Raw genomic sequence first — 18,946 nt, 5'->3', positions numbered from 1 at the left:
TAATTGAATCACCAAAACGAAACTAAAGTGAAAGTTGAGTGACTAAATACATAATTTATTATTACTTTTATTTTATTTGCTTTTTTAGGAATGTATTTTGAGAGAGATACTATTTGTTTACTTATTTACTTTGCATTTCTTGTATGTTTTTTTTCAATGATAAATTCTTTACTTTTATTTTTGTTGGTACATTACAGTTTAGATTAGATGTGGTTCTCTCAATCCAGGGTTATGGCATATTTAAGACCCAATTGGATTTACAAAAGAATTTACATATTGCCTACAAAAAGTGACAGTAATATAATTCGAACTTGACCTAATTTCAAAAATTAATGTTATGCTTCTCATATCAAGTTAGAACATAACTTTTACTCACAAATTCGAAAGTTTGTCAAGTGTTCATGCGAAACACACACAGATAATAATAATACTACTACTACTAATAATAATAATAATAATAAAATATCACACTAAAAAGAAAGAAAAACATGCAAAAGATATAATCTAAACTATTTCCCACTTGAACTAGAAAGTATATCCAATAGTGACAGTAGGATTTTATCCTAAAGAACAAATTTATAATATTTAGGGAATAAATTTATAAAATGTTAGGAATAAAAATAAATTATCAATAAAAAATATAAAAATAATTAAATTATATATAAATTTAATTTTTTTAAAAGAATCCTATTGTTAAAAAAAGAGTCTAGGAAAAGAATATTCAACAATTTAAAATCATTTTTATATTAATTTAATATCAAATTACAACTTAGTTAACTAAACAAAAAATTAAAAATCTGAACGATTTAACTTCCGTTCAAAATTTAAAACATGGATGAAGGGTATCAACAGTAACTGCTTTTCAAATTTTGCAATATTCATAATTTATTTAGCTTTGAACAATATCATTATTTATTCTTAAAACTACAAATATTATATTATGTGTTGTTAAGAACACATAACAAATAAAAGCTATAAAGCTATAGTTCAATGGGATTCAGGCAGAATATAAATTGACCCGACCCTTATAGACGATCACTCTAGCTTCCTCATCGAGTCATTTGTTTTAGCATTGTAATGAAATTAACGCTAGATTTTCTGTTTAAGGAAAAAGGTTAATGTTTTGCTGTTATAGGTTCCCTTCAATAGAAGTTATTGGTTTTTAGGATCGCATTTCAGTTTGCTCTGTCGATGATCAAAGTCAGCTTATTCAATTGATAATGGAAGAATACATTACTTTTCTTATTTTGTTAACAAACAAAAACTTTTCTAAGGTACAACTTTGAAATGGAGCTATGTAAGGTTACATGGATGCAAAGCCATACATACCCAAGAATGAAATCTTTGCCATAAACTAGTGAGAGTTGCATTTTACTTCAAAACATACTCTCACAATTAAGTTATGCCATCAAGTATGATTCCCTCAGCTTCTTAGAAGGAACCAGTGAGTTGTTCTTCCGTATTCTGTTGGCATTCAACATATACTAATCTTATCTTAAAGAATACCATTTTCTGTCAACTCCTTTTATGTATTTATACCTTAGTATAAAAATGATTATTTTATTAAAAAACAATTGAAATAGAGGGAAAAAGGGAAATGTGTCAAAGCATAGACAACTCAGAGCATCTTGGAACTAGAACAGAGTTTAAGCATGGATTTTTTGCGATGAATTTCTCCAAAGCTATGTCATGAATTTTTAAAGTTGTATCACATGGCCATGTATTGCCTCTATGATTTTTAACATGGTTTATAAATTAGAATCTGTTTACCATGGTTGACTAATTTCTTCTAAAGAATCTGTTCTGTTATATTTCTTGATATTATACATTTTTCAAGTAGATTGATTTTTTTTTTCTCTTTATGTACTTAGTTGACAGACGAGGCTTGCTTCATTTTGTCTAAAGTATAGTTTGGAGTAAAATCAAAAGTATACAACTGAAAAAGTCAAAACGTTTGTGAGAGAAGCTCCAGCTTCTCTCTTGATTTTAGGCGACCTAACTTTGGCGTTTAGTCTCTTCCTACACCGACTCCCTCTCCCTTTTCACTAAGCTGGGAGGTTCGGTGGCCGTTCAAAACTTCATCAACGTCGTCAGACGCCACGCCGGCTGCCATCACTGGTGGCCGTCGACCATCGAAACTTCATAGTCTGCTCGCCTCGACGTTAGCAACAAGGATTTAGTCTTCGTTTCATGCGACAACCTACTTCAAAGCATATCTCAATCAAGGCCCACCGCAGTAGCCACCATCAAAGGTGATTCTGAGACACAATTTACCTTGATAAATTCGCTCTTACACCGGGAATCCATAACTGAGTTTGGATTCTGAAGAAAATCCCCCATCTTCACAAAAACGACGGAAATCGCATCAACTTGGAATGTTCTGATCTCCTCCTGTAGCCATTGGATCGTCCCGATTCCGAAGTAGGTTGCTCCCGGGGATATTATATGCCTTCTCACCTTTGGGATTAACCAATGGAGAGCCCAGATTATGGTTAATGGCTATGTTCGAGTTTTCTGGTTCAAAGAGGGTAGCTACGAGGTGACTAAGGGTTCTACAAACACAGTCGGGAAATAAAACTTGCGCTGATTGTATCCAAAAGAATGCTTAGGATGCGTCGGTTACCTATGGTGAATGTAAGGATCCACATGTTGCGAAGAAAAGGGTCAATGATGGTTCTTGTATTAATCGGTAGCAGCCATTGAACGAATCTTTGAGCAACAGTAGGAGGAAAAAAGCAACAATTGATTGTAGAGCAGGGAATTATCACGGTGATGGTTTAAGAGGTGTTCGGGTGAAGTCGAGATTGATTAAGGACAAGTTAAAGAGATCCCATTTACAGGCATCGTCAGCAAATAAGGATACATCATCAGCTTAAAATGCGGCAGTGGTTGTCCATGATGGAATCAAGGAGTTACCCAAAAAGGGGAGTTGTGATGAAAAGTCTGGTGAAGTTTCAAGAAGTGGGAAAATTGGGCTTAATAATTGGTGGAAGGAAGGCCATCCAAAAATAAGTAACGGGTATAGAAGCGGTTGCTTCATGTTATTTATCGAAAATCTACTAGAGAAGATCCATTGGAAGAGGTTTGGATCATTATTTTGCACCCACGGTCGGGTTATTGACACTTTCATTCCAAACAAAAGAAATTAGAAAGGGCTTCGCTTTGGTTTCATTCGTTTTGCAACAATCGAAGAAGCAGGGAAAGCAATATCAGAAATGGATGGATCTCATATTGACGAGAGCAAAGTTAGTGTATCTTTGGCTAAATTCAAACCTCGCCAGTCTTTTTGGAGAAAGACCACTACATATGTTCACCGTAATTCTGGGATGGAAGGTGATTCAAGAAAGAATCATTGTGAAGTTGAAGGTGTTTTGGACGAAGAAAAACTTCAACTGTTGAGTAAATGTCTAGTAGGGTGGTGCAATGACTTTATCAAAGTCGATCATCTCGCTAGACAAATGCAAGCGAAGGGCCTCACTGGTTTCTCCTTAATGAGAGCTGCTGGAAATGCGGTATTAATGATTTTCGAAGATTCTGCTTCATTGAGAAGTGTGAAGAACGATAAATTAGAGACTCACAAAGTGGTTCTCCAGAGTCGAAGCTTGGTCAGAGAGTTTGGTAGTGGAGTTTCGTCGAGTATGGTTAGTTTGCGAGGATGTTCCTTTTCATGCATGGAGTTGGGATACTTTCAAAAACATTGCAGATGAGTGGGGTTATTTATTAGCAATCGACGAAAGATGTCAGTTACCATCATCTTTTGATCGGGTAAAAATTCAAGTCTTCACAAAGGCTGATGTGAGAATTGATGCAACGTTGGAATTGAAGGTCGGTGACAACTCTTTCAAAATCATGGTGCATAATATTGAGCCTTCATTCAATCCAAACTCTTGGGCCCCTGACGAAGACGAATCTCATTAGATCTCGTCACTTCAAGTGTGGCTTTGATTTAGTTTAAATGGTTGCATGTGTTTCTTTTCTTTTGTATTATGTTCTTTTGCGTTGTTTTTTATCCTATTGCTGGAGGTGTAACTTAGAAATAAGGTGATTGTCGATTGTTGCTTTTGGATGAGGATGTGTGAGTTTAAGGTGTTTGTTGTAATGGTGTATATCACCATAGGAGGATATTTCGTGTTGTCTTATGTATTGGGTATTATTATTAATAAACTATGAGGTACTCTTTTCTTCCTTCCAATATTCGTTAACATACTTCTTAGTATGTGAACGAATACGTAGGGAGTTTTTAATGAGACCTCCAACTTCTATCAAAAAGAATCCTCTAGTTTTCCCTGAGAAAGACTTGGATATAGCAATGCTTAGCAAATGTATATTTCTTACTTATGTTTAATAACTAATTTATTCACTTTGATGTAATTTTTTTTACATTAAGAATCTTTTATAAGGAATGAATTGATTGATGCACTTTCTTTCTATTACATTTTTGAACCAAAACATTTATTTTCTCATATAAATTTTATGACATTTAGACTCCAAAATTCTTAGTATGATTGGTGAACTTTGTGCTTTTTAATTTGCACATTCAAAAACAAATATTTAAGGGTTAACTTAAGAATGTAGGCTTCTTCATTTGATCTTTGACCTTCATTTGCATGCTAAAACAATCATTTGGGGAATAATTTATAAAGCCCAAAATGAGATGGCGGACCTATAAAAGCATTATCCTAAATTCTTCTCTACCCTCCTTTTTCCTTCCTCCTATATAACTGTTTGTATTCCCTAAGCTCCTACACTTTGACATGCTCTTCCTTTCAACATGATTATTACCATATCGATACATTTCTTCTTTATGGCTTTTACAACCTTCCCCATCTCTTTGAGTTGGATCTCTTCTTAAAGGAATTATCTTGTTATGAATATGGTTTGTGGATTACGTTTCTACCTGTGGTTATGCATTTTCCCGACATTCACATGTACACATATGGGTAAACAATTCTCCATGCATGCTTGTACACTTACATCTAACTTTCTTGTCTTCTGGTTTTGCTTCCTTTTGTAACTTTTGAGCAATGTCAAGTTAAGAATACCACAGTTCATAATTTGCAAAGTTCGTGGTCAAAAGAAACTGAGATCATTAAGGAACCCCAGTTTTGCACTATTTTGCGAAATTTACTTCTTTACTTTCCTGGTATAGGTCTCTTATGGCATTATTTCGTCTTATAGTACATAAGCTTCAGCAAATATGTAAGATGGACAAATGAAAAATGCAATATTCTCAAAGCACTCTTTTTTCTTGAATAACATGTATCTCAATAGAAGAAAGTGGGAAGCGTTTGTTCTTTTCTGATAGCAATCATCATCGGATAATTATATTTTATGGCAATGGGAAGATTTTAGACTGTATAAGCACATAAACTCATACATTGCAGAGGTTGTTTTAAGATCTATCTTTGGATGGTGATTATCCTCGACTATGCAGTATTTTGATTGATAAATTTAGTATATACTAGAACGAGTAAATAGAAAGAAGAAAAATTAGGTACTTCTCAAACTAATTAATTTAGCAAAATACAAAAATGAAAAGGTTTTCTTTTGAAAGAAAAAAAAATCAAACTAAATCTTTCCTCCTTTTAGGCTACTTAGATGATCCGAAATAAGTTAGGAAGACATCATTTTAGCATATTGCTAGATCTATTATAACGGTTGAATAGTCTTCAATGAATGCCGCATAAGTTTTGTGCTCTTTGTGCTAGTAATAATTTCTGCCTAGGGATGTAAAATTTTGGGTTCAAAGATTGCTTTTATATCCTTGTTATTGTTTGTTTGGTATTTCCCTTTATATATAAGCTGAAATAAGGGATAAAACAGTTTAGATTCCAACTTAACTTTTTTATATGTCAGATTGGTTCTTGCCCAGGTTTTGAGGATGGTGAATTCGAGTCTGCAAAGTTGCTTCGCCCTGCTGCTTCCTTTTATCATGATAGCGAAGATTGTCTTTATATTGTAGATTCTGAGGTATGGTCTTAGAGTCTTTACATGATTTCATATTGCAACTTATATTTAAGGCACTAAGTAAGGTCTCAGGGTTTAAAAATCTTTGTGCTACAAGATTGGTTATGATTTTGGAAAGAAACAAAATGAAAATTTAATGCTTATGACAATTCTTTTTATGTATATAATGTGCATCTTAGGATCTCAACATTAGGCTTCCTTTATAAAATGAAAAATTGAGATGAATTCTATGCAATTATATCCTATAAGTCACTCAGAATATTTTTACTTGCCTTTTTTCTGGTCTAATGTATATAATGTACTGTGATACGCCAGTGGAATTTTAATTAGGTTTTAATTAATATTATTGATTTGGTCACATCTGTTAAAGAATCATGCCATCAAGAGAACTGATTTGGAAAGCAGGGTTTTGGAAACAATCTATCCAACATCTAGCAACAAGAGAAGCATTAGTTTCTGGAACTGGATCAGGACCAAGCTAGGTTTTGCCAGTGATGCTGATGTGAAATTTGAAGAGCATGATTTTCGAGCCCTAATGTGTCCTTGGCATCTGATAAAGTCAGGGGATAATAATTTTTTAATTGTCAGTCGAAGGTAAATCTTCTTACTGTACTTCTCTCACCAACACTTAGACACTTTTTCCGTAGAATTCTTATTACACTCCTTAAAGCTCCATGGTTGTTAAACCTATTCTTCACATTATTTTCTTTTTATTTGTTTATTCATTTTTTGAATTTTGTTGGTTGCTTATTTGTTGTTTTTAACTTCAAAGTTGTCTTTTTGTGCCATAGATAGCAATGCTAACAGTGCTCTAGAAATCCATGTTTTTATTGTTGTTGCCAATGTCTTCAATCATTAGACCACATAAGTGATGCTTATGATTCTACTTAATGGGGTATGCAGCTTTGAGAATTTATGGGTTATGGATTTTGCATCAGGAGCGATTAAAGAAGCTGTTAAAGGTTCAAAGTTATTTTTCTATATGTTCATTGTTTGTATTTTAATCTGCTGAGTCCGTCTAATATTTCTTATCTCATTTCTACGAAGGACTTCCAAATACTTTGGAGTTCTGCAGACACTTTATCTCAGAGAAAGTATAACTCCTGAAAACGATGCCAGATTATATGTTGCAACAACAAAGTGATGCCAACTTATCACGAAAGGAGATCCCATATGCTGATCTTATATCATGTGTTACAACTTTTGAAAATCACATAATCATGTGTAATACTGGTACTCGATTTTTGTGCATGTTTTATGTTTTGCCTCTTTAACCGGATGCATAGTGAAACTTTCAAGGATTACTCATTTCTCAATGTATATTTCAAGTAGGTCAGGGAGTTCTGAAACTAAAAAAAAGAATCTATAATTAGTTCAAATTTCAAGTTTTCTAACCTCGGGATGCTCGGTCTACCTTATTGGTTGTCCTTCCCTCTGGAAAGATTTTATGCTCCGAGTATTTTTGTTTCCTAGATATGTTCTTCCTGAGTTTCTTTGTTTTTCTCTCAACCCCCTTCCATTTTTAAATTCTTTCAGTGTTTTTTCTCTCTACATAGATGGATTCATGTCAAGTCATTAATGTCTTGCAAACCTTGCATAATGACAGTATTGTTTTTCTTTGTGGCAATTTAAGTGAATTCCAGTGATTTTTTTATCTTTTCTTCATTGATTTACACTGCTGCGGGAATTTCTGTTGGACAAACTGATCATATTCAGCAATTCAATTTGTTGCCAGGTAGATTGTTGAGTGCCTGAAAGAGATAGTATTTGATAAATTAGGAGAGTGAAGGTCACCCAAATGTTGCAACTTACGTTACAACAAGAACATAAATTATGAGCTTTTAAATTCTAATATTTTACTATAGGGGTTACCCGAAAACCTCTCGAAAAATATAGCGTTAATTTCATTATAATGCTGAAATAAATGACTCGATGAGGAAGCTACTGAGTTGAGTGATAGTCTATAAGGTCGATAATGATAACTTGAATTTGAGAAAGAGAAATAAAGTTAAACAACACATAATTGATTAGGAAAAAAATGATTCCAGGAAAGGGCAAACTATAAAAGACCAGAGGCAAATTGGGACAAAAAACTTGAAAATTTTCTGATATGACGATGTCTCGAATACATATTCTAAGAAAATTTTGCAGGAAAATAAAATTGGATTTTGGAATTAAACGAGTTGAAGACGCCTGTCTCCCCTTTTTTGCCTGCAATTCTAGATTAGAAACTTGAAGTTGGATGAGGGTTTACAGAGGTCGGGTAGGGTTTAAGGCATCTGTTTTCCATCCGGGTTCAGTGTAAGGGTCGGGTCAATTTATATTCCGCCTGAATCCCATTAAACTATAATTTTATAGTTTTTTTTTGTTATGGGCTCTTAACAACACATAATATAATATTTGTAGTTTTAAGAATAAATAATGATATTGTTCAAAGCTAAATAAATTATGAATATTGCAAAATTTGAAAAGCCAATTGGGTATTGATATCCTTCATCCATGTTATAAATTTGGAACAGAAGTCAAATCGTTCAGATTTTTTATTTTTTGTTTAGTTAACTAAGTTGTAATTTGATATTAAATTAATATAAAATTGATTTTAAATTATGGAATATTCTTTTCCTGTACTCATTTTTTAACATTAGGATTCTTTTACAAAAAATTAAATTTATATATAATTTAAATATTTTTATATTTTTTATTGATAATTTATTTTAATTTTTCACATTTTATAAATTTATCCCCTAAATATTATAAATTCGTTCTTTAAGATAAAATTCTACTGTCTCTAATTAGATATACTTTCTAGTTCAAGTAAAAATAGTTTAGATTATATCTTTTCCATGTTTTTCTTCCTTTTTAGTGTAATATTTTATTATTATTATTATTATTATTATTATTATTATTATTATTATTATTATTATTATTATATTTTTTATGTGTGTGTGTTTCGCATGAACACTTGGCAGGCTTTCGAATTTGTGAGTAAAAGTTATGTTCTAACTTGATATGGGAATCATAGCTTTAATTTTTGAAATTATGTTATATATTTGTGCTTGAAAGGTCAAGTTCGAATTCTATTACTGATACTTTTTGTAGGCAATTTGTAAATTTCTTTGTAAATTTAATTGGGTCTTAAATATGCCATGATCCTGGATTGCCTCTAATCTAAATTGTAATGTGCCAACAAAAATAAAAATAAAAGTAAAGAACGTATCATTGAAAAAAAACATAAAAAATAAAAAGTAAATAAGTAAAACAAATAGTATTTCTCTTAAAATACATTCCTAAAAACACAAATAAAATAAAAGTAATAATAAATTATGTATTTGAATTCCTTATTGTCGTCCGCTCAAAACCCAAGCTTCATTGACGGCAAAGGACGGCGATCGGTGTGGGTTTAGGGGTTAAAATTAAAGTTTTCAAAGTTTTACGAATTTATGTGCTTCCTTTTTAAAATATATATATAATTTTATTTTTTTAATCTTATATAAAAATTTTAAAATTATCAAATTGTGACATGTCACTTAACGGAGAAAACTAACGGTCCGTCACGGCGTGACCCATTCTGAGTTACGGAATGAAACGTTAGGCACCAAACTGAAACGAAAAAAACGTTAGAAACTAAACTGGAAAAACGGACATACGTTGGGCACCTTTTGTATATTTAAGCCTATCCGTGAACTAAAGAAACATTAACGCTTAATATTCTCGTTTTGTGAATCAACATAGCAATTACCTAAAAGATGTTTGAATTTTTTTTATACAAAATTAGGCCTCATTAAAAACCTCCTTCATACCCTCCATGTTGCAACAGTAACATGGATGACATTGGAATGAGGAAAAGAGTGCCTATGAATTTTATTCATCAGAACAATAATACACAACCAAAACCAAAACCTACTGATACAACATAACCCTGATTACATAAGATTGAAAACAAACACCCTACGAAAAACAAACATTTTCGTACACGATAACACACCAAATACATAACCTACTAATCAACCAATACCGTCTTTAGCTAACTTATCCGCTTCCCAATTAGCAACTCTCAGGACATGCCTTGAAATAATGTCTTGACCTTCCATAAGAGAAGCTATATCCTTCACCAAAGACTAAAACATAGGGGTGAATAAATCCGGATTTTTAATCCACTTCAGTGTTGTACTAGAATCCGATTCTAGAATAACCCTCTGACTTAGGGCAGATCCTTATTCTTCGATAAGAATTAGTCCTCTTAATCGCCAATAGTTCTGCCAATACAGGAGGACTACTCCCAACCCTTTCTGAAAACCACTCAATCAACATACCTTTGTTGTCCCTAATCAGTCCACCTATTCCTCCTTTATCCCAACACCTCACCATCGCACCATCTACATTAAGCTTAACGAAACCATCAGGAGGATGAACCCACCATGATGAAGTAGAGCAACCCTTATTTTGTCTTCCTACTAAATCAGCTAATTTTAAATCTCCCACTAAGGAGGCAAACGGGATATGCACATCCTTAAATCTAGCAAGTAGTTATTCTAAATCAAACAAGAAATAAAAGCAGTGTTGCATCCACCTTTCCTTTCTGAAAAATTACCTCATTCCTGCATTTCCAAACAGTCCACATCACCGCCCTTGGGATGAATTTCCAAATAAAGGATTTCAAAAGTAAATTGTCCCACAAAATGATGAAATCAATCATATTCTTTGGAACCACAAAAGAAACATTCCATAAATTCAAAATTCTAGACCACAGACCCCATACTACCTCACAATGCAAAAAAAGATGTGAAATCGTTTCTCCATATCTACGACACATCAGACATAGGGGTCCTCAATCCCAGCCACTCCTCTCTTCAACAATTCCTCCTTAACCGTCACTCTCTGGTGTACAAGTTTCCAAACAAAAGTTTCCACACAGGGGGTGCTATACCTATCCAAAAATGCCTTTCCCAAGTACCCTCAAACCGCTCATTACCAGCCTAGTCAAAGAAATTCTTGATGCAAGATTTAGCTGAAAAACAACCCTCTCTGTTCCCTAACCATATCCAGCAGTCGTCTTCAAAAGGAGACAAATTGATATTATTCAACAGCGAGATAAGATGCAACCATTGTTCAACCTCCCAGTCCACCAAGTTCCTTCTTATTTAAACATCCCATACCCATCTCAAAGCATTATTAACCCTGAACTCTACAACTTTACCCCCCTTTATTATTTGAGAGAGCAAAAAGCCTCGGAAACTGATCTTTAAGGGGAACTTCTCCCAACCAAACATCGTGCCAAAACTCCACCGATTCTCCATTCCCCGTTCTCAAACGCAAATTTTTCCTTAGACAATCCCCAAATCCATCATTTGAAAATTTTCAAATTTTTAACAATTCATTTCCAAATCCAAGAGGCACGTGCTGTCCAAGAATTCCCAATCATACTGGAGTTTGGATCCAAGTTGTACACACAACACACCGCTCTTTTCCACCAAGAAACCTTATCTGTAGCAAATTTCCATACCCATTTCCCGAGGAGGGCACTGTTTAAAAGTAACAAATTCGGAATCCCTAGACCCCCAACCTCTTAGGCTTACACACCATATTCCAATTCACCTAGTGAATGTTCCTTTTTCCCGTTGATTCCCCAAAGAAAGGATGCCATAATAGAATTTAATTTATTTAACACATAACAAGGCATTCGAAATATAGAAAGAAAATAAATGGAGAGGGAGCACAACACTGATTTAACTAACACCACCTTGCCCGCCATCGATAAAGAATTAGCCTTCCATCCAATCAACTTATTATGAAATCTCTGTACGACTGGCTCCCACAATGCAATCGAATTCCTCTTGGTCCCCAAGGGTAAGCCTAAAGATGTCTGAATTAAAGAGTCATTAAATTCATCTTAATTTTATTCTTTTAATTCCAATAGAATTTTAAGAGATATACTCTTAATTCATAAACAAAATACACATTGAACTACAAATATTCACAACCCCAACAAGTTTGAATTTATACACCAACGTGCGAAGGAGAGTCCTAACTTAATCATTCAATAATTTGTACAGAATTTCACAAACTACTTTGTATTCACTTTTGGTGAAGCTTCTTCTCTTTCCCTTTTGCTTTGCTTTGTCTGATTTCCATAGATTTGGGTTCCTTTTCCTTTTCCCTTGTTAGTTGGTTGATGGATATTGTGTGTTCTTGTAGGGGTGCTTGCTTCTTTTGCTTGATGTGTACCTACATAGCAGCATTAATTAAACCTCCATCATCACTCTCAAAAACCCAGTTTCTCCTCATCTTTCTCACTCTTCTCTTTATATTTCTTCGTCCTCAACCCTACCATAAACCCATCAGCCGACAACAGGAGGCTCGGCTCCTCTTAGATGCTTCCTCAAAATCAACTTCTTCTACCATCTTCATCAACCAATCACCAAAACCTCATACTTCTTCTTCACGCAGACAGTTTGGAGCTGAAGCACACGAAGTTCCAAGCGATCCAAACCCTATTTCCAATAGGTAAAGCAAGTTTCCTTTGTGGAAGACACCAAACCATGTATACTTGTTGAAGATGATAGCGACGTACGTGACGTATGGGAAGGGTAGATGTTAATTTGGTTTATATATCTTTGTGACAACTGTTCAGTTCCGCCATTCATATACTTCAAGTCTTCTCCGGCAAGGGTTTGTTACCTTGTTGTCATCGTCGTGATCATAGGCATTTCTTTGTGTAGTTATTTTTGGGTAAATTACGTATTTAATCACCCAACTATCACTTTGTTTCCATTTTGGTCACTCATTATTATTTTTTTTCAAAATCATACCTAATTTTACATTTTGGTCACTCGTTGTTTAAAATGTCAAAGGTAATTCTGACATGTTACCATAAGGTAATTTCATTTCATCATTGAAAAAAAATTACCACATCAGTAGTTTTATTTATTGTTTAACGACGATTGACCAAAATGGAACTAAAACATAAAGTTAGGCATGATTTTGAAGGAAAAAATAATTGGATCATCAAAATAGAACTAAAGTGAAAGTTGAGTGACTAAATACATAATTTATTATTACTTTTATTTTATTTGTATTTTTAGGAATGTATTTTGAGAGAGATTATCTGTTTACTTATTTACTTTGCATTTCTTGTATTTTTTTTTTCAATGATACGTTCTTTACTTTTATTTTTATTTTTGTTGGTACATTATAGTTTAGATTAGAGGTGGTTCTCCTAATCAAGGGTCATTATATATTTAAGACCCAATTGGATTTACAAAAGATTTACAGATTGCTTACAAAAAGTTAAAGTAATAGAATTCGAACTTGACCTTAGAAACTCAAATATGTAACCTAATTTCAAAAATTAATGCAATGCTTCCCATATTAAGTTAGAACATAATTTTTACTCACAAATTCGAAAGCCTATCAAGTGTTCATGTGAAGCACGCACACATAAAAATATAATAATAATAATAAAATATCACACGAAAAAGGAAAAAAAATGCAAAAGATATAATATAAACTATTTCTCACTTGAACTAGAAAGTATATCTAATTAGGGACAATAGGATTTTATCTTAAAGAACGAATTTATAATATTTTGGGATAATTTATAAAATGTTAAGAATAAAAATAATTTATCAATAAAAAATATAAAATACCTAAATTATATATAAATTTAAATTTTTTAAAAGAATTTTAATGTTAAAAAAATAGTCTAGGAAATAAATATTCCACAATTTATCATTTTTTATATTAATTTAATATCAAATTACAACTTAGTTAACTAAACAAAAAATTAAAAAGCTGACCAATCGACTTCCGTTCCAAATTTATAACGTGGATGAAGGGTATGAACACCCAACTGACATTTCAAATTTTGCAATATTCATAATTTATTTAGCTTTGAACAATATCATTATTTATTCTTACAAATATTATATTATGTGTCGTTAAGAGCACATAACAGAAAAATGCTATAAAGCTATAGTTTAATGGGATTCAGGAGGAATATAAATTGACCCGAACCTTACACTAAACTCGGATGGAAAACAGATACCTTAAACCCTACCCGACCTCTGTAAACTCTCATCCAACTTTAAGTTTCTAGCTTAGAATTGCAAGGAAAAAATAAGAGACAAGCGTCTTCAACTCGTTTAATTCCAGAAATCTCATTTTACTTTCCTGAAAACTTTTCTTAGAATATGTCTTCGAGACATCACCATATCAAAAAAAAATCAAGTTTTTTGTCCCATTTTTCCTCAGGTCTTTTAAAGTTAGCTCTTTCCATGAATCATTTTTTCCTTAATCCATTATGTGTTGATTAACTTTATTTTTCTCTGTCAAATTTACGTTATCATTATCGACCTTATAGACGATCACTCAACTCAGTAGCTTCCTCATCGAGCCATTTGTTTCTGCATTGCAATGAAATTAACACTAGATTATCCGAGAGGTTTTCGGGTAACCCCTTTAGAAAAATATTAGAATTTAAAAGCTCATAATTTATGTTCTTGTTGTAACGTAAGTTACAGCATTTGGGTGGCTTTCACTCTCCTAATTTACCGAATAATGTCTCTTTCAGGCACTCAACAATCTCGTTTCGCTCCTTCTGAAACTCATTTATTGGCTTTCATCAAATTTGCTTTTAATCAGCTCCAACGTATTCAAATCTACTACCTTTTTTCTTATACTTTGAATTGATGTTAATTAACTAATATAACGTCTTCTATTTAGGTCCTAATCATTTTTGGTTGAATAAAGATGATGGAAACAAAGAATTTTTAAAGAAGGGTGGTAGGTTTTAGTTGTTGCTAGAAGGTTCTTTGAGAATTCTGTAACACCCCAATTTAGGGGTTAAATTTAAGAAATTATAAAGTTGTAGATTTAATTGGTATTTTGAAAGAAACGGTGGATTAAATTGTAAAATTTTAAAGTAGGCAGCCTGTTTTAAAAAGTGCAAGAAGTTTAGTGACTAAATTAATGGTTTACCCATTTTTCTTTTGGGATGAATTATAACACCCAATTCCCGTATATTTCTGCAGAATTTTATCATTTCCTCTCCTCTGATCAACCAACTTCCAACTCCGATCTACTCGTCATCCGACCTCTGATCGACGAGCCGAAACCACCATCGTGTTCGTTGTCGACCGAGGAACAAAACCCCTCAAACCTTTCGTCGTAAATCGTCGTCGTTCGTCGTTAATTTCAGTCGGAACTGTCGTCGAAAATAACTCGTTTTCAGTTGGTTTTTCGTTGATTCAAGACGATCCGGTCATCCGTTTACGACACCTCCCGCACAATCATGTTCTTTGTGCCGTTTCGAGTCTGCCGGTGTCATTCTTGGTCTCTGTCGACGCCGGCGCGTGAGGAGGTAAAGCGGTCAAAGTTTCCGATTTGTTGAAATCGAGCTCTCCGCCGTTCAAAAATTTGAACCGAGCTTTGTAAGTACCTCGAAATCACTCAAAATAATTTTTAGAAATTTTTCGTGATTTATAGGCTGCCGGAAGACGTCCCACGCGCCCCCACGAGCCGCCATTGCGTTGGGAAAGGTCAAAATGATCGGTTTGACCGGTTTTGAACCGGTTTGACATGTTTCAACCCGACCCGACCCGTTTACCCGACCCGTTGACCAAAACTTTGACTGGCTTTGACCGGGCATTAAACGACCTTTGACTTTGACCAAGTATACCTATCCTGACATTTTTTGACGTTCCAAATCCGATTCCGCAGTCCGTTTTTCGAAATTCAGACCCGAAGGCCACGAAATTACCAGTCAAATCTGTTGACTTTGATTTTGACCGAAAATTCTAAATTTTTGAAAAGTCGTATTTTATGCTTTCGACATCCTGAATCCGAAGTTCGTTTCGCCAAATTCGAACCCGGTAAGCTGTTTTTCACTGATTTATCATCCGATTTGATCCGTTTATCTCAATTAAACTTCATTTTTTTATGTACTTTATGTTGATATGCATCTGAGGAATTATTGGAAGTTGATTTCAAGATCGAGGGCGTTCAAATGGAATTTATTGGTCGATCAGTATGGCACGAAAATCAAGGTAAAACATTACTACCTCTTTATGCTTTATAGAACATGTTGGTATTAGTAAATGCATGAATGGAAATGTTTGGTCTCATTTGTGTAAGTAATAAAGTTCTACATTCAATACGAATGCGGTAGGAAGTAGGTAATTGAATATGGTTCAGATGACTATTATAAGAAATTAGAGGACACTTAGAATTAAATTACAAGTTCTGGAATTAAGTGATAAAGGAATCAACCATGGATATGTAGATTATAATTTATCTCATTAAAGGTACTTAGATGATAAATTATGAGAATATTTCGATTGGGTAAAATTACGAAATTGCCCTTATGTTGGAAAATGACAATAATTGTCCGTGGAAGTGGATTAATAAATCTGAAAAGACATATTGATCTGATGAAATTATTGATGTGCATAGGAAATATTAGTTTTACTTGGAAATTCTGGATAACCGGTTTTTAACCCTAAGAGGGTTAATGAAAGATACTAGAAGTCTGTTAAGGAATCATTTCAAGATAAGAGCATGTTCGGGAAAGCAATTGACCATAGGATCTTTAAATTATAATTATTGTTGTTAAGAGCTAATATTGAAATTATCTGGTTAAGAAATTACGAAAATACCCTTGAGAGGTAAAATAGTTCGAGTTGGCCCTGAATGAGAAAGTACTTTGAGGATTGTACTTAACTCGATTAAGTACGAATTTAATTGTTAAGATCCTGTCTTTGTACAGAAAAATTCATAATATTTCGTTTGTAAAATCTGAGAAGGCACTTGACCCGAAAATATTCGAGTAATGAGTAAATACCTGAAGAATAATTTATCGAGGGTATTCTGCTGTCAGAATTGTTCGAAATGACTGAAATAAATGATAAGATTGAATTTAATAGTAAGATTGAATGGAAGAAAAGGATTAAACTGAATCTGTAAAATGACCAAAATACCCCTATAATGGAAATGACCCAAGGATACCACCAAGCTCAGTAATGATGGGATGTCTTCGAGCTCTGTAATGATTGGAATAAAACTGAACACCAAAATGACCAAAATACCCTTATGGCTTATACTAAGTAAATGTCTTGGATTAATTAAGGAATCCAAATAAGCATAGGTATTGGACTACCTTTAAAAGTAATGGAACACAATTTAAGTGAGTAGATCAACCCTAAAGCTATGTCCATACCTGAATGGCATAGATATTACTTGATTGCATGTTCGTCTTCTCAAGTTTGGCTCGATGATAAATTTTGGAAGTATTCAGCTCAACTCAGTTCAACTCTAAATCACATTCAGTACTAAGAATTAGACGTTTGTTCGACAAATCAACCACGAAGACCAAATTGAATTGAACGAAAGTGCAAAATGTATCTGAAATTCAGAAGTCTGAATTACTATAGAAAACCCTGAAGTCATTATAAAGGACTTGACTGCTAAATGAACTAAGTAACCTCAAAGACTAAGGATTAAGTAAGAGATTGGAATAAGCTTGAAAACTCATATGAACATATATGATGTATCATCCTTGTGGATTATGAACCACAAATCAAGTACGTCAGCATTTCATGGTATAGTTGAAACATGGAAATGAAATAAAGACCATTAGAATATTTGTTTGGCTCCTTAAGATCTATTCAATGATGACTCAGAAGATGATTTGTGGATAAGAATATTTGGTATTAAAGAGTAAGTACCCTGGAAGGTTAATGAATTGACAAGTTGATAAGTATTAGTTTGGGGAGCTATTCATCTGGAGTTGTTCGATAATCAGATTAATCGTCATAGATTGTAAAGATTCTGAATACCTTCAGATTTCGTAGAGCTTTAGAAAAGTGTTTGAATAAGATGATTCCGATAAATCATATCCTGAATAACTGATGATTCTGTCAGTTAATGAACTTTTCAAATAGTTATTCTAAATTTCGATATCCTATCGATATATTGAATATTCATATTTCTCTACCTGCTAAGATTATCCAATACCTCTGAATAACTTCTATAAACTCTGGTGTGTTCCCTAATCACCTGGATATTTTACCTGATTTCCTATTTGATTTCTATTATAATACTTGACCTGGATTTTGATCGGATACTTGACCTGGATTTTGATCGGATACTTGACCTGGATTCTGATCGAATACTTGACCTGGATTCTGATCTGATACTTGACCTGGATTATGTTTTGATTTTTAATATATTCGTTTACGGACGGAACATATTTTATTTGGGGGTAATGTTGGAGGAAGTATACCTGGAGGCTCCTCGGCTATTTGCTCAAGACCTTACTTACCGGCTTCTCGGCTGTGTGCTCAGGGCCATACTGGATTTGTCGGTGGGTGTATAGTTTTGGGGAACCAACACATTTTGGACTTGACGGATGGGGGTATATACATATATGTTTTAAAAAAATCTGAAAAGTTACATGATTTTTGGGAACATACTAGATAACCTATTCTGATTTCCTGAACTCAGTCATCCGAAATATTTCTCTGAACTAAAAGCTCATTGTCCGTTACCATCTGAAATATCAGTAGGATCTCTGCTCAGCATAAAAATCTGTAAATGTTCGGAAACAATAAGGAAATATATATTTATCTGTATCTGCACGTTCATGTAACATCATCTAGTAGTTTTGTATTACTGAGTTTTCCGAAACTCACTCTATTACTCAACATTGCAGGTTAAAAGAATTGTACCAGTGCAACTATCGTCATCAGTAAGGGTGTTCTTCTGGTGTTGTTTGCAGAGTACGGTACATGTGATTAGGGGACATGTAATTGTATTTTGTTTTATATACGAGTCTGAAAATCTGATTTATTTCGAATACTGATAAATGATTTTATAAGTTTACATGTTCTGCTAAAAAGTTTTAAATTTTTCGTTATTTTTACGGTGGGTCGCTCCGGTGGCCCTAATGTGACACTCCAGATCGGATCGGGTTACCCATATCGGT

The 18,946-nt window shown here is 33.6% G+C and overlaps 1 long non-coding RNA gene and 1 pseudogene across 1 annotated transcript; both read left to right on the top strand.

The window, feature by feature from the left end:
* Positions 1-1,805: 1,805 nt before the first annotated feature.
* Positions 1,806-4,308, top strand: LOC120143556. Its single transcript, XR_005517953.1, has 4 exons — positions 1,806-1,904; positions 3,655-3,657; positions 4,081-4,086; positions 4,271-4,308. It is a non-coding gene; the product is annotated as an uncharacterized LOC120143556 (long non-coding RNA).
* A 628-nt stretch (positions 4,309-4,936) lies between these two features.
* Positions 4,937-7,722, top strand: LOC120143601 (annotated as a pseudogene).
* The last annotated feature ends 11,224 nt before the right edge of the window (positions 7,723-18,946 follow it).

This window comes from Hibiscus syriacus, unplaced genomic scaffold (genome assembly GCF_006381635.1).
Source record: "Hibiscus syriacus cultivar Baekdansim isolate YM2019G1 unplaced genomic scaffold, ASM638163v2 tig00110858_pilon, whole genome shotgun sequence".
Classification (NCBI taxonomy): domain Eukaryota; kingdom Viridiplantae; phylum Streptophyta; class Magnoliopsida; order Malvales; family Malvaceae; genus Hibiscus; species Hibiscus syriacus.
The sequence above is the reverse complement of the archived record's forward strand: the minus strand, read 5'-3'. Positions and strand labels throughout refer to the sequence as shown.